General features: G+C 36.3%; 1 long non-coding RNA gene across 1 annotated transcript; it reads right to left on the bottom strand.

Annotated features, from left to right (window-relative positions):
- Window positions 1-282: 282 nt before the first annotated feature.
- LOC108499319 lies at window positions 283-5,279 on the bottom strand. The gene is made up of 3 exons (XR_001875503.1): window positions 5,142-5,279; window positions 4,958-5,041; window positions 283-624 (listed from the first exon to the last, which is right to left on the bottom strand). It is a non-coding gene; the product is annotated as an uncharacterized LOC108499319 (long non-coding RNA).
- Window positions 5,280-22,332: the final 17,053 nt, after the last annotated feature.

Below are 22,332 nucleotides of genomic sequence, written 5' to 3'. Positions count from 1 at the left end.
TGATGTGTAGATGTGGCACTTGAGACATGGTTTAGTGGGGGACATGGCAGTGATGGGTTAATGGTTGGACTTGATGATCTTAAAGCCTCCTCCAGCCTAAATGTTTCTATGATTCCATAGCAGAACACATCAGCTATTATGGGGACATCTTAACAGTCTTAAATATTAGTAACAAATGCTAACAAACAGTGCATATTACGTTGCCTTAACAGCTTATTTAAAAGATAGATTACAAACTCTTTTTTCCCCATCGATTTATACTTTCTGAAGGCATGCACTGAGTGCTAAACATTGTTTTAAAAGCCCTAGCTGTTTCAGAGCCCATTTTGCCTCTTAGAGCAATGGTCTAGGTACAATTGCAAAATGTTTATTGCTTTTGGGATGAACTTAACACCATTTTATATTTGGAAAACTATTATATACCCACCAAGTTTGACTACCACTGTTCATCTATCCCTGGGTGAGGACTTTCTGAGCATCAGTAACAGGTTAAGGGAAAGAGTGGGATTTCTCTATGACAAGAGAAAAACTTTCACGAAGAGGTAAGGCCATATTTTCCAGGAGTTGATAGGAAAATATCATCTTCATATTCTTGGTTCTGGATGACTGTGGCTTGTTCATGGGCTGCAGAAGAAAAAATAAAAAAGTGATGCACTGAAACTCCAATGAAGCAATAATAAAAGCAGGAAGAAACATGCTGTCTTCATTATTCCTTTATTAAGATTCACCTAGTACACCTGATAGCATTAAGTAGCTGCCAATAAGATGAGAATTACCATCCACATCTCTGGAAACCTTTCCTTCAAGTGCTCTCTATTCAAAATGGAGGAAAAATCATTTTTGGAAAGCTGTAAATCTGTTAAAGCAGTTGCACAAGGAAGGCCCAGTACTGAGAGGTAATTCATGGTTCAGATGACTGTGAATTCTTAGGCACAAGCTCCTAAATGATTTATCCCTGCAATCAAGTTGTGAAATGGTAAGGTATCATCATTAAGAAATTGAAGCTTGAGAGATAACCATGTAAGTCTGCATAGATATATAACATTGAATCTCTGGTTGCATCCAAAATATTGAAACCACATTAACTATTCTCCCCAGTAGAAAGGGCTTATCCTTCCCCAACCAATTTACAATCCAACCAATCTTACCCTGAGTGTGATGCTTACTTATGGAATGGAACATTCCTGGAAATTACTCAGTAGGTCTCTCTTTATTTTTTTTAATTATTTTTCTTAACTTTTTCTAGATAGACAAATTGGAAAAGCAAAGAAGAGGAAATGAAATGAGGAGTAGGAAAATGTGTTATTGTTGAAGAAAGGGTCTTTGCTTTCAAAGATTTTTGTAAATATGAAGGTCACAAGCACACTTCAGACAGGAGAGAACTAAGTGAAATAAGGGAATAGGACAAACATGGTCAAAATTGAAGCAGAGTTTTCAAGATCATCATGATGGTTCCTGATCATAAAAGATGAACATACAGTTTAGATGTTCAGGAGGAATGATTTTAGGACCTCATTAAGGTTATCTTTAATTCCTGATGTAAAATTAAGCAAAGGATTTCATCAAGTTCATATAGCAAGTTCTTGCTCAGATCCTGATCTAGCACAAAATGGTATAGAACAGTATTACAATGACCTCAGTCAGCTGCATTTCTGTCCCAAGTTTAGAAAATCAAAGTTGCACTTACTAGATGGAAAATTCTATTTTGAGAACTGTGATCTTGTAAAATACTTGAAAGAGAAAATGAGGATCAGTCATAGCTCTTTAGCAGAATATGGGATCCAATGAGATGTTATGTTGCAGAGGAACTATATGATCCTTAAACACAAAAATGAAAATGTATCAGATGGGAGAAAGGAATCGTTTTATTAGTTTGTACTTGGTATTGATATGACCATTTTGGGAAAACTGTCCAGTCTTTGTATCCACAGATGAGAAAACATATTGGAAAAGATTGGAAAGAGTTCAGAAAAGTTTCATAGGAATTATTACAGGTTTGAAAACACTTTGCAATGAAGTACTGCATGCTCTATTTAATTTTTCAAAAGGAAGATAAAAGTGTAACTAGACATGGTCTATAAATATCCATCGAAAGAATAAAAATGTGATAATAGAAGTTTCTCTAGTCTTAGAAGGAAAACTTGAAAAGATCCAGTGGTTAGGGATTGAAACTTGGCAAACTGATTCTGCAAAGAAATATCCATTTTTAGCAAAAGTGGTAGAAAACAGTAGAATGACTGGTCAAGAACCGTAGTAGGTTTTTCATCATCTGGCACTTACAAATAGGGAAATAAAGTTTCTGTTTGCTTGTGGACTGTATCATATGCTCACAGAAATAAAACTGTAATTTCTTCATGAAAGTAATGTCTTTATCTGAAGTGCAGATAAAAATTAAACTACAATTAACTTATTTTAATATCAGAAATTTTGTGTTTTATCTAAGATAGCCATGTAAAAAGAGTTTTCTGCATATTCAGTGAAAAAAGACTAACGCTTTCAGGTGGCTATTCACTCCATTTTCTTCAGACAGGGATCTTTGGTCAAAAGAATCACCCTCCAAAGGTACTTAGATTGTACAAGGAGTTTGTAGGTAAGAGCTTTCGGAACAAACATAGTTATCAACAGTTAGTCTTATCCGTAGTCTATCTTCTAGTCAAAACCAGACCTGGCATTTCTAAGGCATAACTCAACTTGCCCTAATGAGAACTTCTAAGCAGGGTCAAGGAATTTTTCCATAAAAATGCCTATTTATTGTACTGAATTGAAAGTGCTATTATTCCAGTTGCAGATCTTGTAGTCTCTTACAGTTTTAGTTGTATGAGGTGAATCCCATCCTAAATTAATACAATGATTTCTCATGGCCTTTAGGCTAACAGGAAATTCTATGAATAATTAAGCATTCAGATATAACAATGATAGTCAATTTTACAATATTCGTGAAGATTCCTAGCTGGAATGCAAAGAAAAAGTGTTGGTCTCTCTGCCTCATTTAAATTTTGCTGAGTAACTGACATTTTCCTACGGCAGTTCTATTTTGTCATTGAGGGGAACTTTATTTTAAAGGACCAGGTCATGACTTTGGGTTATATTGCTTCATAGTAGGCAATCTCAGTTCTACCCAAAATGCTTTATGTGTCTGAGGTCAGACTTGTAGACACCTCATTAGCACCTTCTTAATTTAAAGATGCCAAAACCCCATAGGTAAGATGAGACTTGGCATGGATAAAAGGAAACTTAATAAAGATTTAGCAATCATGTTATTGTCTCACACCTTTCATTCTATTACCCTAAGAACAGCCCTTGGTACCGTAAATTATATACCTATTTTGACTAAAAGGTACTGCATGATGAGTTGTGAGACTTATAAAAATCTAGTCAATATTAGAGGAAGTGTCTGAATGATAGACAGAGAGACAAAGTATAATCTTCATGATTCCCTGATGAAACATACACTGAGGCTTAACCTAATCCCTGAAGGAATGACAGCAAAAATAAGGTGAAAGACCAATTAGCCTTCTCCCACACTAATCCTCGGTTAGAGCAGCTTATTCTTTTTTTATACTTGTAGAGACATTCAAAGTACCGTGGAAAATCAAAATTGTACTGGCCATACCTTTTCTTTAGAATAATTTTGCTACAATAGCAGATGAGTCCTTGCTACCTGCTCTGGCAGGTTTGTCACATGCCAGAGTTAAAAGATTTCTGATCCTATTGGAAGATTTGGTAGTGATAAGTCAAGAAGATAAGCCAGGCATGAAAATTAACCCTGGATAGAATGATTTTAAGTTGATTCTATTCAAATTAAATGAAAGGATGAAAGTAGGTCTGTAACTAAGGTTTTCAGCAATAAAGGACAAAAGGAAATTAGGCAGAAAAGTCAGCTGGGTGGAACAGATCCAGAACATGAATATAAAAAAGGTCTGTATATTTTCTTTTTTCAACATAGGAAAACTACTGAGAATTTCTGCCACAAGTAAAAACTAAACTTGAATAAAATGTTGCTAGACTATACTGAATAAAAAAAATTGTAACAGAAAAATCAGTAAGGAAAGAACAACTAATATGAAATAGAAACCAAAAACACTTATAGCAAAATTATTTTGGACATTGAAAGGCCAGTACTCTTGAAGTGGTTCAAGACTCATTAGGAAGAGGGCAATATACACAAAATGAAAGAGACAAATATTAAGGCAAAAAATTATCATCCTTCAATAATGAATATATATTTTAGTTGTCAGGGGAAATTAAAATATTCAAGCAGCACTGAAGAAGAGAACTAGAATAAATATAAAACCAAAACTGTTTAAATGTATTTCAACCATATATTTTACCAATTCAACCTAATTCTGTGGAGGAAATAATGTATTCTAATTTAAAATATAACAAAATGGCAGAGAGAAAAATCAACCTAGCAAACACAAAAACCCCTCGCTTCTATAAATTCCAGTTCACATCAGAACAAATAACTTGAGGAAAACAAGATAATCAACTATATGTGTCTGAATCTTCAATATCTTATGATATATTTAAGTTTAATTTATGATTATCATGAAGTCTGACATAACAAATTTTAACATGAGTGGTTTGTTTATTTTTCAGTGAAAATTCATAAAAGAACTTGCAACATTTGCATCATTTTTTGAGGTATGACATCTTTTTTGCCACATCTATTTGCCACATACCTCCTTGTAATAGAACGTTATTTAAAAAAAATCTGTTTCAAAAAGAAAAGTTCATTAACAACGGATCCTAGGTAGCTTCAATTTTTATACTGTATGATGAGAAGCATAATCTACATAGAATTCTTTTTAACCTTTTTATGTGTTGAATACTGACTAAATAATAAAGTTAAAACTGCCTCGGTCAAACAATATTTCAGTTAATAAATGCATCTAAATGAATTATGTTATTGTAATAATCTGTTATTCCTCACAGGAAAAAAACAAACAAGATATACCACAGCATGTTCTTTCTTTGTGAGAAGAACCAGGACATCATGGCATTCATGTGATTGCAAGAACATCTTCAAGCTGGGGACAGACTAGAAGAGAATGAGAGTATGTGGTACCCAAACAACAGTGCCTGTAGTAATGACAATAACCCTGCAGGCTTGGATTGTTTATGGTTTGGAGTAAAAATACCTCAATGAACAGATGACATTTTTAACATATAATTCATTCTTCAAACTAGAAATCAATTCTGGAAGTGGGAAAGAAATAGTAACGCAGCCCAGCTAGGCAAGACGGGGAAGTCCACTCAGGGTTCAACACAGGTTGTAGGTTGTGAAGGAGTGAAAAACTTTATTAAAATGGCTCCCCCTTTTATAGGGGAGCTCAGAGAACTTTCTAGGGTATTACAAATAGGAGGAGGAGTTGGTAGAAAGAGGGGTAACCATTGGGTACAAAACACAAGGGGAGGGATTACAGTAGCATATGGATGAGAGGGGAGGGGTGGAACTCTTGTAGGAACAAACCATTGTAAAAGCAGGGATAAGAAGGTACCATTAAAACATCAACAGTGGCATTAACTGGTCGTTTTACTCCATTAAGTCTGTCTTAATTTAATAAGTCCATTTTTTCAAATACAATCCTCTTCTTCTGCAGCTTCCTTCAGGGCCACAGTCCATTTCTGGTAGGCTTCCTCTTCTCTTTCTTCTGTGTCCTCACCCATAAAATAGAAAAATCATCCCACCCTTAAGCAGATGCTTGAAACTGATAAAACAAGTTATCTCTCAAAATGTGCATTTCAGTCATCAACTGAACACACAGCCTAGAGGACTGATGTGCAGAAGATGTTAAACCTCCAGAATGGCAAAGACAGTTGAGCTGAATGTCACTCCCATCTTCTGATTTTGAGCAGTAAACCTCTAAGTGAACTTTCAAAATTTAAAATTAAATAACCATGGAAACTATTAAAGACACAAGGAAACTCAACAAGCTGTCTTGAAAAGCATGTTGTTGCATATCGTTGCTGCTTGAAAGATATTACTCTGCCCTCAAAAAAGTTCTACATTTGTTTGTGATACCAAAGTAGCGTGAATAGAGTGTCTTTCTGGTGCCTTAAACTTACTATTTCATCACATCTAAAGATCTCCAACATTTCTATTACAAAAAAATCTATGATGAAAAATTCTTCCAGATTTGCTTCTCTAGGTTTTAATGGCAATACTTAAACACATACGTAAATTTGAAGTACACAGAAGTTGCCCAGACTTAAGATACAGTTTACTGTTTTCCCTGACTGGTACCTTAAACGGCAGCCTCAAAAGGTAAAACTCCATGAGACAAATTTAGTAGGTGTTAAGACTCCACCTCTGAAGACATCCTTACAGCTATTTTTCAGTACAACAGCAAAAATCAGGCATCTTTAAAATTTATATCACACTTTCTCTTTGCCTCTGTTTTCCAACAGTAATTGCCACTAGATCAGTCACAAAATTGAGATGGCAGTGAGAACATCAACATAGATAGAATGTCCATTCATTGAGTCAGGGTATTTATGGATAGCACAAAATCATGTGGATGAATCTGTGGTAGCTGTGTACAGGATTTCTGGCACTGGTAGAAGCAGACTGGTGTGGAACTGCAGAGAAGAACTGCTGGGAGGAACTCCTGGTGGCCCCTTGCTACACCTTGAAGCTCAAAGCTAAACCAACTTAGACTGAGTTTTTCAATATCTTGTTGAGAATCTGTCTCAAATAACCTTATCACTCTCTACAGCTCCCAGAAGGTAGGTTGTAGCCAGATGGGTACCTGTCCCTTCTCCCAGGCAACGGGCAATAGGACAAGGACAGTCTCAAGCTGCAACAGGGGAGGTTCAGGTTAGACATTAGGAAGAAGTTCTTCACAGAAAGGGTGATTGGGCATTGGAATGGGCTGCCCAGGGAGGTGGAGTCGCCATCCCTTGAAGCATTCAAGGAAAGAGTGGATGTGGCACTCGGTGCCATGGTCTAGCTGACAAGGTGGTGTTGATTCATAGGTTGGACTTCATGATCTTAGAGGTCTCTTCCAACCTGGTTGACTCTATGATTTTGTGAAATCTAGCAAAGATTTTAATATCCACAAGTACATGAATTCCAAAAGTCTTGTTGAGCCTCCATTGAGAAACTACTAGGGAAAAAATAAAAATTAGAAGAAAATTAATAGAAAAAAAATGCATAGCAAAGATGAAGGCCATTAGAACTCTTACTGGCTCTAAGGTGTCCAAATGGTTGCAGTAAATCTTGATCCCACTATGATCTTTGATATTTGAAATATGCAAGACTTATTTCAAACACTGATTCACCCCTAAAGTACATCTATCAGTTTTTGACTCACTGTATGTGTAGTCAAAGTGGGTCACTGTTCTAACACCGTAACACCTATAATGATATACTGAGTCTGGCAGGAATGGAACTTAATTTTCTTCATAGGAGTCCTTATGACGATGTGTTGTGAATTTTTGGCTGGAACAGTGTTGATAACCCACGAATGATTTGTGTATTGATGAACAGTGTGTATTGATGAACAGTGTTTATTGATGAACAGTGCTTGCACATCAAGGCTGTTTGCCTTCTGCCCCTCCTCAGGAAGTAGTTTAGGGGTGGGCAAGAATTTGGAGGGCTAAACAGACACAACAGTTGACCTGAATTGACCAAAAGTACATTCCATGCTACGTCATGCTCCACAATTCAAAGTTGAAATGTGGGAGTCAGTGTCTTCCAAGGTCACTGTTGCTCAGAGGTAGTGAGAGATGGTAATGAATTGTCTTTGCATCACTGCTGATGGGTCTTATGCCTCTCTCTTTTCTTCATTCGTTAAGGTATCTTTATCTGAATAAATGAGTTTTCTCACTCTTCCTTTTCCTGTTTTCTTTCCTGTCCCACCAAGGGGGTAGGACTGAGTGAGCAGCTGTGTGGATGCCTAATTTTCATCTGAGCTGAATCCTCCACAAATGACCAGAAAACAGGACAGAACAGCAGCATGGAAGAATTGCCTTTTTTTTTTTTTTCCCTTCTATATAAATAATTCTCTACCATCACATCCCTACTTGTCCAGATAAGTTTTACCACTCCCTCCATATAATATTGCTTTTACTTGATTCACACTCAGACACCTTAATTATGTTAAGGATCTCAAACACAGCCAAACACTTTTTTATTCATATGTGTGCTATTTGAGTTTATAAATTTAATTCTTTGTGTTCAAGTTTTACACAGCAATTTCTTTAAGGAGAAAAAAGTGAAGAGCTGGTGTTATATATGAAACAGACAGGTAGGGTTTCACTCAAGGGAACACCTCCTCTAAGGATTATAATTTATAAAACAAAATATCCTGAGTATGACACTAGTCAATTTAGTCTGATATAAAACAGGGCCTGTGTTTTCTTTCCTTTATATTTTTATGATACGTAATGTCTTTATAATTTCCACCACTCACATCAAAGCTGCCAACTGCTGAGTGTCTAAATAAGTAGCATGCAAAGAAAATGAATGAATTGCTAAATGTCCCATTACGTCCATGGAGAATATCCTTACATTTGGAGTCAGGAATCTTAAAATTGAACGACAAATGAATGGTTTTCACTCCAGTGGAGTCAGGGTTTTGTCAGTGGCAATTCTATTATGCTCTGTGTTTGAAAGGAAAGAGAAAAACAGAGACAGAGAGAGGAATGAATAAAACCAAACCCACAGAAACCTATTGCAATACCTCAACTCCAGCACTGAATGCCAATTACTTCAAGAGAAAGAGAGAAAAATAAATCTGGTAGAACATGATGCATCCAGAAGTACGCTGTCTCAAAGGGATGGGAATTTTTGGGTTATGTATACTCCACCTAGGAGTTGGGATATAGGAAGATGAGAATTTTTAACATTTCTGTTGTTTGATGAGGAATGTTTATCTGTTAATGCCTATACATGGCTGAATTCTTAGGCACTATAGCTATGACTGTTAGATGAAATAATGCTCAGAAAGTCTCTCACGTGTGTCTGGCCATATTAGCGAGATATTAGGACTCTCTCTGGTCCAGTTTTGGTTCATAATAGATGACATATTGCCAAAACCAGGGACCATTTTAGGAGATAGAAGTGCCCGCTCCCAGTAACTACTCCAGGTGCATTCACCCTTCTTAGAAGCTTAGTGAATTCCTCAGCATAGACACAAATATATTTTGCTACTTGACCCTAATGACCAGAAATGTTCCTAGTCCCATTTAATTTCTCAGTATAGATATATTCTTAATGATTGTCATAAATTAGATGCTAAGAATAAAGTAAAATGGCCTAGACATAATTATCTACTGTCATTTGAGATGCCCTTGGGTGTCCCTTTTGGTTGCCAGTCCAAAAGAACAGAAGGGTTTTGCCTACCTATAGACTGTGTCACATCTGCAAACCACAGAGCATCTCAAATGACGTTACACACTGACATGTCTAGGCAACTAGATTGAGTAGTAAGGGTGAGTTTCAGCTCCAGATTCAGAAGGATACATATGGCAATGATGGTAAGTTAATTCTTGTTGCAGTCAATGGTAATTCAGTCAATGCACTGAAAAATCCTAAGGGAAAAAAAACAACAATGTGGCTGTCTACTTTAGAGAAAGGTGTACATGTTGACCATAATCCCCTTCGACTCTAATGGGATCTCAGATAGTCAGCTCACATATGACACCTACAATGGAGATACCTACCTCTAACTGATGGAATCCTACGTGGTTAACACAACATCACCAGGAATGCTGTCATTACTAATCAAGGGCCAAACAGGCAGTGGAAGAAATAGTTTTCATAGGAAGAAAACAAGACCAGATTTCCAGATCTTTTGTTCTAGTTAAAAAGACTTTCCTCTCTGTGAGACAAAGTCAGCATTAACCTGTCAAATTGTGATTGAAATTATTTAGTCCTGTCACACTCTATCACTGTTGGGATGAATGTTACCAAAAAAAGGCAAGAGGAAAGAACAGTTTTTTCTCCTTGGACATAAACGAGTATCTTACCACAATACCTGGAGAAAATCCCTCAATGTATTATGTTACAGTAAGTAACTATCCAATGGATGAAAAAAAATTAAGTCTTAAATTATAATTCATGAAGTAAAACCAGGATGTCATGTTGTGTTAGGATACCCTGGGATATTATGTCTTATACAGTGTATATTAATGTGAATTGACAAAAGAAAACACTCATTGATTTATGTCACTAATTTTAGGACATGATGCTTTTTGGTTTTGCTGCTGCTCTTGTTTTTACTATTATTGTTACTGTTATTGTTATATTATCCTTGATCTATTACTGCCTTTTTTCGCACCAAGATTTGACAGGTGGATAATGAATATTGTCTATTGTGCCATTACTATGATTAGGTGTGAATAGCAGTCGTTCTGCTATTGACTCATTTCTGCTATTGACAAGCTAATTCTGAATTTTTTTTTTAGCTTATCAAGATATATTGTCAGCTGAAGTATATGTGTCTTGTGGTTAGCAAGCTGATCTTTTACTAAAACTGTAGGATCCAGATCATTAGTTCACCAGTCAATGCATATGGCATGTTTTATTCTATGCAATTATGCACTATGTTAGCATTCTAAGTCGTCAGTTGTGATCAAGGATGAGCAAGCCCCATACAAAGCAAACACCTTGGAATAATCCAGTCATCTTCAACCAGCCAGCAGCCTGTTATAGTCAAGGTGAAGTGACAAGCCATGTGTTCATTACCTAATCCAGCCTAACCTTCTAAGTTCCTTCTATAGTGGCTCCAGAGAACATTTCTTCCCACATGTCTTTTGCTGAGGTGACCTAATTCTCTGTAGCTGTCCATGTCTCTCCAGTGAATGCAGAAAGAGCCTGTTTAAATTCTTAGAGTGATTATAGGAGGTTTTGTGTTGGAATGGACCTCAAGTGGCCATTCTGTTCGAATTCTTGTTCAAAGCAGAGTCAGACAAGTTTCCTAGGGTTTCCATGTAAATCTTTGAGGATGAAGATTGCACAGCCTTTCTGCCCAACCGTCTTGTCAACCTCAAGACTGCTGTCAATATCATACAGTATGATAGACATGTAAGAGGCATCCCTTAACATTTATAACTAAATGTGTTATTGACAATTTATAAAAATAAGGCATCTTAGTGAGCCACTCAAGTTTTGCTGGTTTGGCTATTTTTTATATTTCTAGGTATGGTTGGTTTTTTTTTTATTTTTTTTTTTTTTTCTTCAGTATTGGCTATATTAACATAGGATATACTACTGCTGAAGTTCCAGCTTCTATGTAAAGCACATTTAGGGCAAAAAAGTCTTATTAAAGTGTATAGTAAAATATATAGTAAGCCAAGAGTTTTCAGTTTACAGGGCAAATTATTGTCCCTGTAAATGAAAAAGTAACCTCCAGTGGGCAATAATGCCTGAAGCTGAATTATATCCACTTTTTCATCCCATAAGTCAATAGCTTTCCACTATAAACATCAGCTCTAGTCAATATGATATGCTGCATACTGATATATTGACTAATGGTACTATTAAAAGCTCACAAAATGTCAGGAGCTGGGAATTTCTCATGCATATAGTTCTGCATTTCAGTAGATAAGGGTGCTCTGTGTAACTTATAAATCCATGCCCAGTTGGGAACAGTCTTTGTAATACTCCCCTTTGTGTTATCCTTAAGGATGCACAAGTTCCCCAATGTCTCCATTCCCTCGTTTTTTTTTTTCTTCTTTTTGTAAAACAGACTTTCTTATTCTGTAAAAGAAGTCATCCAGAAAATTCTGCGTTGCAAGGTAACCAAAAGAGGTAACATACAATTATTCTTTCTCTTCTTCATATAAAACATGACACAGAGTGAAGTTTTTCTTTTTGTCTCCTAGAGTGAAGACACTGAGTCATATCTCCTTTGCTGACAGAGTGTCTCTGAAGAATGAATTTAGATGGCAGGTAAATGAAAAGCAACCTCCTAAGTTTTCAAGCTGTATTTGTTTAAGAAGTAATGCTCAAGGTCAAAGGTAACTTCCAGGGTTTAGCGAAGAGCTGGGAAGACCCTTTTGGCCTGGGGAACACCTAGAGATCATTACCTCCAACCATTCATTTGTCCCAAAAAGATGCCTTATGTCAAGGTCATCTTTCTGTCTAAGGCAGAACAGAAACAAAATTTATGGTCAAGTAATTTACATTTACTTTGATCCAAAAATTTCTAGAGAAGTAAAATATTTTCTTCATTTTTGGTGGTTTTGTTGGGTTTTTAAAGCTTTCCAAAATTAACAAAAGACATGAATGCACAGAAGCCAATTGAATTGACAAGAAAATTCACATACATACATGAATCAGGTGTTTTCAGTGCTTAGTAGATTTTTTGGCATATGAGGGTCCTATTTGCACCTACAGTTGTATTAACAGTGTGAGTAAATTAGGAATGAAAATGCACATGCATTTGTGAACCTGGTCTGAAGTGCCTGACAGTTTGTCAATCACTGTTCCAACATCTTGCAGTCTTGTTAGTCAGACAGATCATTTGAATTTTGTTCAGCTATACAAATGCCACTTTTCATATCACTAGTGGCTGCTCACCATGTGTGTCATATGACATCATCTGTTGACAGTCTGAAAAGTCCTTCAGGATTAAGAACAGCAAGCAGAGGAACAGTGATGTTGGTTGTGTTATTAACCAGATGTGTTTTTCAAGAGAAATAACTAAAAGGTGTAAGCTAATAATGGCATTCTCATGAAAAAAAATGAGCTCATTTCTCATTTTTAGAATGTATTTCTTTTCTCCAGTTGTTTCTATTGCAGGTTGGAAAACATTTCTGTGTGTGTGTTTTAGTTCTGTCACTTTTCCTGCAAGCAGGTCATTTTTCCCTTTCATGGAAAACATATTTTTTAATAGCATTTATTTATTAGAGTACAAGATTTTCATGCAAGCCAAGGACCTAAGAGCATGTACCATTTCAGAAACCTACATACACCATGTCTACTCTGACAAACCTGTGTTAGAAGATCTTTATCCTGTGCTTCTTGTGCATTGACAAATTAACTTTAACAGACACTCAAGAGGGAATAGCAGTTCACCACAGAAGTTTTAAATTGGATGATCAGTGTCTTGGAATGTTTAACAGAAATAGCAGCAGTCAGGAGAAAAAGGTTTTATCCCTATGACACATTCAGCATTTTTGGCACCCCACTTGCTGAGCGTGGTTCAGCATGGAAATGCATGACCATGGAGGATTTTGGGAAACACCATTTACTTTCAGTACTCAGCTGACAGAGAATAATGAGAAGGTGGAGAGTAAGAGCTATAAATCCTACTGCTCTGCAGACTTTTTCTAAATTCAAAGACTTTCAGGTTTAGATGAATATTTTTTAAGCACTGATTTTTGTCCCTTTTGATTTTAAATGTATCTGTTTCACTTATGAAAAGTTTAAATGTTTACGAAAAGAGAATCGTCTCAACTTCTTTTTAAAAAACCAGCTTAATTATAAATCCAGTTTTCTATCAAAGAGAGATTAGATAGAAATTTTTCAATCTAGCCTATAAATAGCCATGATTTATACTGATGCATTTAACTTCACTTTATTAGTTGAAAAAAATAGGTATAATGATAATTATTGCTATTCTCACAGGAGCTGTGAGCATGAATGGACGTTCTTTAAGTATGCTAAGATGTGAAATGACAGATAATGGATATGTCTAAAGTATCCTTTCTTTGGGTTATACCTGCCAAAGGCAAATGCAGCAATGGGAATTACTACATACAATATCTCATTTTGGTATCAAACTTTTCTTATCAGCATGGTTTATAAAATAATTATCATAGACTTTAATTTTATTACCCAAGAAATATATTAAAAATGTAGATCTTTTATAATTTCTTCAATTAACAGTAGACACTTCTTGATTACTTTCTAATTAAATCATTTCACTCCAAGACTTGGTAATTACAACAAGAAGTTATTAAAATTAGAAAACATTTGCTAACTCAGTACTTTTGATTATTAAGCCTTTATCGCTTAATATCGCCAAACAGTCTATGAAGATATATGAGGTTGGAAACTGAATTTAATGTATTCAGCTATGATAATTAACCACAGGTGTTCCAAACAATGCAATGCCTCTTTCCTGTCAGATAGTTTCCTATGAAATCTATTGTTTCTGTCACTGAACTGATTTTTCATCTTATTAAGGTATCTGTCTATTGACAACATATTATTGTTCCTATTACAGAGAAGAATACTCTTGATACTATTCCATTCATCTGGAAGATATAGCAATGAATAATATAATTTATATGAATAATGAACAATATAATTTATATTAATCGGTCTCTATGTAGGATAAAACACTCCATACATATTTACATACAATTTTCAAGTATAGTGTGTCCCAATGTACATGAAAAGGAGTCAACAAACAATGTGCTTAATAACAATAAGAGAGAATTCTGTTCAAGGACAGCATAATTAAAAAAAAAAATTGCACTGAAGTAGAAGGAATATCTAGTATTCAATGTGCTCAGAGAAAAGAAGGGTCAGCAGCTTTCCAAAATCTCAAAGAAAGAAAGGGATGGAAGAAAGAGAAAGCAAAGAAAGGAGAAGGTTTGGGAAGGGAAGGTTTGGGAAGGGAAGGTTTGGGAAGGGAAGGTTTGGGAAGGTTTGGGAAGGGAAGGTTTAGGAAGGGAAGGTTTAGGAAGGGAAGGGAAGGGAATGTTTAGGAAGGGAAGGGAAGGGAAGGAACTTATGATATAAACAGCTTATATGCAACAACTTAACAATCATTTGACATGGCTGAAGAGCTGAGGTGACCCAGGACTGTCTCACATGGGAGTCTCCACTAACAAATGGGGAGAAATCTTCACTCTACAACAATAGATAAAATTTCCTACTGGAAATAGAGGACCAAGGAAACACCTTGGATTTTTAAGGCTACTGGCATCTTTCTAGATAAATTCTTCACAATCTAACTGAGCTTCCAAAAAGAAAACTCTTATTTCGACCATCATTGAAGTTGTTTGCAGTTAAATACTCTCAAGCTGGTAGGCTGATGGAAATGTTAAGTGAAGGAGTTAGCCACACATAAAGAGTTAGACTTGGATTAATCCTGCTAATTTGTGAAGCATCTGAGGGCTTTTAAGTTGGAATATAGTTGCCTTCAGCTCCCTGTCTAGTCAATGAAGAGAGATAACTCCCTTCACTAGTTAACTGAGATCAGAGGAAGGCTGAATTAACCTCCAGAGAAATTAAGCTCCTGCTTTTAACATCGCAGAGTATTTTGTATGATTATAACCAGTCAGGTGCTTAGGGAACAATGAATCTAGGCCTTTGTGAGTGTGCTCCTCAGTGTTTGGTTAGACAGCTTGGACAGGTCCTTCATTTTTATTTTTTTTCTTTTCTTTTTTCCTCCCTTGGACAGCAAACATTGGAATCTGCTTGTGTTCAAAATTAAGACTCTTTCAGGATTTCAGGCAGCTCCTCTTTCCTTTCTATCGTCATCTGATAAAGAAAGTCGTCAAAGAAATTAAGTAATAGCAAATTTGGAAACAGCCATTTAAAAAAAAAAAAAAAGATGGAGATTAATAAATATTTCTGTTTACCAGAATTTTGAATACAAACCTCTGAGTGAATATAATCTGAACCAATGCACTTTTTTAAAACTATTTGAAAATCTTAGTGCAATTGGTTTAATTTTCTCATATTCATAGAGCATCAGCAAGTATTATCTGCCTTTTCTTATGGACCTCAATAAAAAGTCATAAGGCTTAATTAATGTGGATCATTTTAAGAACCTTAGATTAAAAGTGATATCTAAGTGAAAAAGCACTGCCATTAATGTTTATGTTCAATGCTTTGCAAGCTTGCCAGATGGCTTTATTTATTTTTTTATTTACTTATTTTTATAGGGAATTAGTCATAACAAAGAAAGTAAATAAATGCTGGCATTATGGCTATTTCTATATGACACAGATTTTACATCATTTCACCTAATGATCAGAATTCTTAAATGACCCTGCCATTACACAATGTCCTTATGATGCCTGTTTTCCAACAATCATCTTTACAGCCTCACCTAATGCTGAGTTCTTCTACCCCTGCAACAGACCTCTGCAAACATGGTTCAGTAGTTTCCATTCTTTATTGTCCAGTATTAATTCCAGATCATTTATAAGCTGTTCTGCAGCAGAGCTTTGATAACTTCAGCAGAGTCACTCTAGCTAGGAAGTAACTGGGTGTTTCTGATGGCTACCCATAAGAATCCACAGAAAATCAACTCCAATTTTTTGCCTACTTGTGCATCATCAGTAGCAATCTTACCCTAAGCAATAAAAGAATAAAAATATTTGAAAGTATGATAAATGGAGGACAAAACGTCATATGTGAACTTCCTTTAAAAGAAAATCCAGTGTTGCTTTTATTTTTTATCTTTTTTTTTCTCCCCAAAACATCCGATTTGCCACACATTTTATGTCTCTTTCATTACGAAGAAAGAGCTTTCCCTGTCCACCATGTTTTAGAGGTTTTCCATAACAGTAAGATATTGCCAAACAAAAATGTCAATGAATAAATACCTTATTTGCACCTCTCTGACCACAAGGACACTGGACATTGGAGTGGGTCCAGTGGAGGCCACCAAGACGATCACAAAGATGGAGCAACTCTCCCACATGGAAAGGCTGAGAGAACTGGGTTTGTTCAATCTTGAAAAAAAAAGGCTTTGAGGTCACCTAATTGCAGCCTTCTGATTCGGAAGAGAGACTACAAGCAAGTTGGAGGACTTTCTACAAAAACATGTAGTAACAGAACAAGAGGGAACGGATTCAAACAGAGTAGGTTTATATTGGATATTATGAAGAAATTCTTTACTGTGAGGGCAGTGAGACACTGGAACAGGCTGACCAGAGAAGCTGTGCCTGCCCTATCCCTGAAAGTGTTGAAGGCCAGGTTGGACAGCACTTGGACCAACGTGGTCTAGTGGAATATATTCCTGTCCATGGCAGGGAGCTTGGAACTATGTGATCTTTAAGGTCCCTTCCAACTCGGACCATTCTATGATATTATGATTCCATGATCCTATGAAACTAAATCCTTCCTTTTTGAACTAAAACATTGCTGAATTCACAGAATGAACCTTTCCTGTTCTGGCATAATTTAGCTGACAATGTTGGTGCCCTTACTACCTGAAAATTCAAAAGACATTTGATACTTCTGAAAGAAGGTATGGACTTGTCCTTGAAGAGGAACACTCACTTTCCTATACATAGGCATTCAGGACTTCCCCTTCCTTTCCTTTTAGCTGAAATTTCATGTGGGAGACTGAGCTGGAAAATCACACTTACTTTTAGTATGACCCAGCAATCCCATTGGCTCCCATGGGGTCAGATCTCTGCAGCTACTTCAAGAGAAGGGCTTCTGGATCATTTACTAGAGCACAAATCTTGCTTCCTACTTGCCACCTCTCCACTTTGACTATCTCTCTACTAACAGGTAATCTCTTTCAGAATGGCTTGCTTGGCCTAAGATTATATTCTTATTGAGATTCACCTTTATCTTGCAGAGAGGTGACTCCTTTGATTTCAACATAATCAGACATATTGTAAGGTCTTGCTGGGCATGCATGTTCATAGCTCTTGTTTGAATTAGAGCTTTGAAGTTTCACCAGAAGATTGAGATTTGAGTCCAGGAAAAAGTAGTAGGCCTCATGAGATGGATTTTATACACCATCAAACTGATAACAACACTGAACAAAGAAATTGTGGAGAAAAAGACAGTATGTAAGAGAATTATTTGACAATTAAGACAATAATTAAGAGAAGCACTTTCTAACTTACTCTTTTGAAGGAACAGCTTGCTCAGTCCTTTGCAGATATAAGAAATGGAGTGAAAAGTTGGACTTGGTGATCTTGGAGGTCTTTTCCAACCTAAGTGATTCTGTGATATAGTGAAAAGAAAAAAAGAAAAAACAAAAAGAAATAAAAAAAAAAAAAAAAAAAAAAAAAAAAAAAAAAAGAAAAAGATCTAGAACGAGGGAAAATCTGGGTTCTTATGTATGTGACATCGATTTTCCACAGCCATCCATATACACATTACACCACACAGCATTACACCACATTACCCTTGTTTCAAAGATGCCCTTAAAAATCTGAAGTGTCTCTTGCTTAAAAATATCAAATCCCTGCTGAGATGAACTTAATGTGTTGCACCTGTCTATAAATACTCTTCCCTGCTCACCACTTTTTGCAGACAGATGCTCCCTTGTATGATTATTGGAACCGATAGGAAATTTTTCAACATTTGTTGACATTGCTGTCAGAAAAGACTGATTCATTGAAACAAAAACTTTTCTCAGAAATTCAGCATATTTGGTGAATCCTAGCTATGTCAGGATATAGTCACAGCTGCCCTATAAAATCCAATATTCCAATAATGATGGGAGACTCATGTTCAAATGTCTAGTCTGCTTATTTCCAAAAACAGACTGTTTCTCCCACATTAAATGAGGGCTTCACACACAGTGTGCTGCAGTGTTAGGTCCTTCCAGTTGACTGTACTTGAGGAACTGAAAATATTCATCAGCTAGAATGTATGGCTGTTTGCTATCCGGTTCTTATCGTGAGTGACTCTCAGGACAGAACTTCTAAACCTAATATTTTGCAGTCAATTGTTCTAGTATGATATGCTGAAAAAATGAACAATAAGTAAAATTATGCCCTGGGTCCTAACCTCAGGCTCTATTTTTAACAACACCTGTAAAATCAATTTAATTTCTCCAAATTTACACAAATGTAATTGACAACAGAACTCAGCCTTTTATCTCTCCATGTATCATCGCTCTCAGTACTCCCCAAGTGCTAGTGCCACCACACTGCTACTGAGGATAGATCATCAGGGTGAAATGAATTTCTTCACGATTTATTACACGATCCTGATGAAATACAACTCTCTGGTAAAGACATGGACCTTCCTTTCAGAGCCACAGATCTCAGCTGTGCTGCTGTGGCCTCCACAGATTCATCAGCCTAAATTATTTGATACAATTTAATTAGTCTAATCAAAAGGCCCAGCATTTCTTGTAACTCCGCTCAAAAAAAAGAGGAGAGGAAAAAAATCGGTGCTTTGTTTACTTACAATGTTGCTCCCGACGCATGAAGACACACCAAAATAACTGCTGTTTATTTTACAAGATGGAAAAAATATTGAACGCCCTCTGGTCATAGAAGCCATTTTCTTTTGGGATTACAAGTGCAGAGATGAATTAGGTACACTTAGGATCAATATCTGTTTCTCTTCTCGGCTCAAGATGGGATTTGTCAAAATTCGAGAGCAGCTTCTATTGAGTGTCAGCTACAAATCCTTCCAGTACTGAGTCATATACTCATTGAAAGTTGAAATATAAATGGCAAAGGGCTTTTTCAGCTACAATGTCTGAGGTCAGAATGGTAGATCACCTTTCTTCCTTCTTTTTAATGAGCTTTGGTTTGATGAAGTGACCTTGCAGGTCTGGAATGTAAGGACGTAAAGGGTCTTTACAACCTCTGGCTATGTCAGGTTCCATGGAGCAACAGCTCCAGGAAGCAAAAGCACAACACAGTATAATGGAGCATTGATAACTGAAAGATACAGCACATACTGAGAGGATTTTAATTGAATCTTGAATGTGGTCTGTATGCAAAGGGAAGAAATAGCTATGGCTACCAAGTTTCAGCATGGTCAACAAGTGTTAACCAGCTGCGTGACATACCTGGACACAGCATATGAAAAATGAGGGGGTGCTGCACTGCTGAGAATGTTAATGTCTATGGGAACACCCTCCTCTTTAGATGAGATGGGGAATTCCTAATCCAGGAATCTTGAAAACAGATCATGCTCCAACAACTATTTGAAAACTGAAACAACCTCTGAAGACAGAACCAGGGTGAAGAATCAAAAAGACTCATCCTTCCCGATTGGATTTTGCTGTGTAGTTTGGAAAAATTTATCTTTTCTAGAAGAACAAAATGCTCCCAGATTCCACTTCACTACAGAATGTTGATCTGGCCATGGGCTTCTTGGCCAGGGTAAAAGTAGTAAGAACAAAGAAATGTAATCTAGACTCAAGTTTGTTTTTTTTGTTGTTTTGTTGATGTCATTGTTGTTTTTGTTTGGTTGGTTTTTTGTTTTTAAGGGGGTTTTGTTTGGGTTTTGTTTGGTTGATGGGGGGTTTTTTGTTGTTTTGTTGTTGTTTGGTTTTGTTAGTTTGTTTTTTAAATAAAATAAAATAAAATAATAATAATAATGATAAAAAATTACTCAATTCCTTAGAAGTTTGAAAAGTTTCCAATTTGTTTTGCTTTCTTTGGGATGTGTGTTCAAAACTGACTTTAAAGGAATTCCCTTTGGCGTTAAATATCTTTGTATGAGGGTGATCAGCTGCTATAAGGAGGGTGAGTCTGTAAAATAAGAGGTCGTTACGTAGATGGATAGACACAGACAATTTTTTAAGGGCACATATAACCATCAGGTTATGTATCCTAATGTGCTGCAGAACACCATAAAATTCACCCAGTTCTGTCTGCAAATGAAGGGACAGACAGATATTTCCCTGTAGTATCACTTTGCATGACTGAAGCAAATGCTGAATTACCTTTTCCACTTAGGATGATTGGATTCATACCTGGGACATCTGTGTGGCAGATGAGGCATTCTGTTTCAGAGGAGGCTGAGTTTTCAGCAAGTGTACTACATTGGTGCACCTCTAATTGTCAAAAACGTTGAGTCTGTGTCTTATTTATGCATTATTACCTCAAAGAAATTAACTAGGGAATTTGGATTGAAGGAGCTGATTCTTTTTGTTAAGTGGCAAAAATACTGTATAATTAATATTGAAGCCAATAACAAAGCAAAACTAGGCTTCTCATCCTTGAAACTTCACTGACTGGAAAAATTAGCCTTCTCTCCCTCTTGCTCACTCTCCCTCTCTTTTCTTCTCTCCGTTTTTTTTTTTTTTTTTTAATTATAACTTGCTGAAGCACTCGATAATACCCTTTAATCTCCTTTAATAACTACCCTATCCTAGATTTTTCTAAGCATCCTTTTGCACAGCATCCGCAAATCCAAGAATGAATTGCTGTTAAGATTGACTGACTGACTGATCTCTGAGCTCTGCCAATTTACTGATCCATGGCTTGTTCCTGTGGTTCCTTGTGTTCATTGTAGACTGAAGGATGGGAAGGGAATGGGGAAAGGCAGTTATTCTCTCCTGTAGAGCCGCCACCTGTACTCAGCTCGTCTGACTCAGCCTTGTGAGTTGACAATAGCACTTTAAGGAGCCCACTGAAGTGAAAGGCAGGTTGACCTTGCAATGTCCAGAGATAGCAGAGTCATTTTTGCGTCTCCATAAAGGTATAGAGCAAGATAATGGAGGCAGAGTGATAAAATAACTGACTTTATGGCCGTGGAGTTCTCTGACTACAATTTGCCTCCCTACATATCAAGAGGTGCTTGAATTAAAAAAGAAAGAAGTGGTATTTTTACATCTTTCCTCACTTTCATTCTTTCTGATTACTCATCTTAGTTAAAGTGTCTCTGAATAAGCAATGAGTAAGGTAGAGAGTACTGGTTTTAATACATTTTGATTCTACATTTTGTCGATCAAATTAGTCAATATCTATTGTTGGTCATATTTCCTTATTTCGTTATCTCTATCCCATTTATTGTATAATTTTCTTAGATGTTTTATAAGACAGACATTTCCTCTCAAGGACCTCACTAAGTTTTCTTTCATTTTTGGTTACTGTGCTTACTAGGTAAAGCCTTCTTATGAAACCATCCGAAACAGAACCTTATCAAAAATGACCCATATACAAAATTCTGCCCATAGATGTACTACAGTTGTTAGTTGCTAGCAATCCTGTAATCCACAACATTTTTGGATCTTATTCAATTCTGAGTTCTGCCTTGAAAATGCAGCAGGAAAATGGTGACATAATGAATGCAAGTAGTTAATACCTGCCATAAAGTTTGATTTGCAAAAAATGTATGACAAGTGGCTCAAGACAGAGAAGCAGGCATGCTAGAATCAAGATACTATGATGTATGCAGATGGTCCAAATAGGTGGATTTTCTTCAATTTCCTGCTTATGATCTCCAATAAAAAGAACTTTGTTTAAAGTATTGAGTGAATAACAGGAGAACAGAGCATGAAGATGTAAGAGAGGTATCTGAGCTGACAAATCCTGTTCCTGAATACCAAATGCAATTACACCTTATAATACAATTATACATTTATTAGATCCCTCTTTAAAATTAGTCCATTTTCCACACTCATTTCTTCTATTATTATCATTATTCCAGAATATTTCTTTTCTTGTTGTTAGAGCATTTTATAACCAGATTAAAAATATGCA

The sequence above is a fragment of the Lepidothrix coronata genome, unplaced genomic scaffold (genome assembly GCF_001604755.1).
Source record: "Lepidothrix coronata isolate B3197 unplaced genomic scaffold, Lepidothrix_coronata-1.0 Scaffold72, whole genome shotgun sequence".
Classification (NCBI taxonomy): Eukaryota; Metazoa; Chordata; class Aves; order Passeriformes; family Pipridae; genus Lepidothrix; species Lepidothrix coronata.
This window is presented reverse-complemented; position numbering and strand designations above follow the sequence as displayed.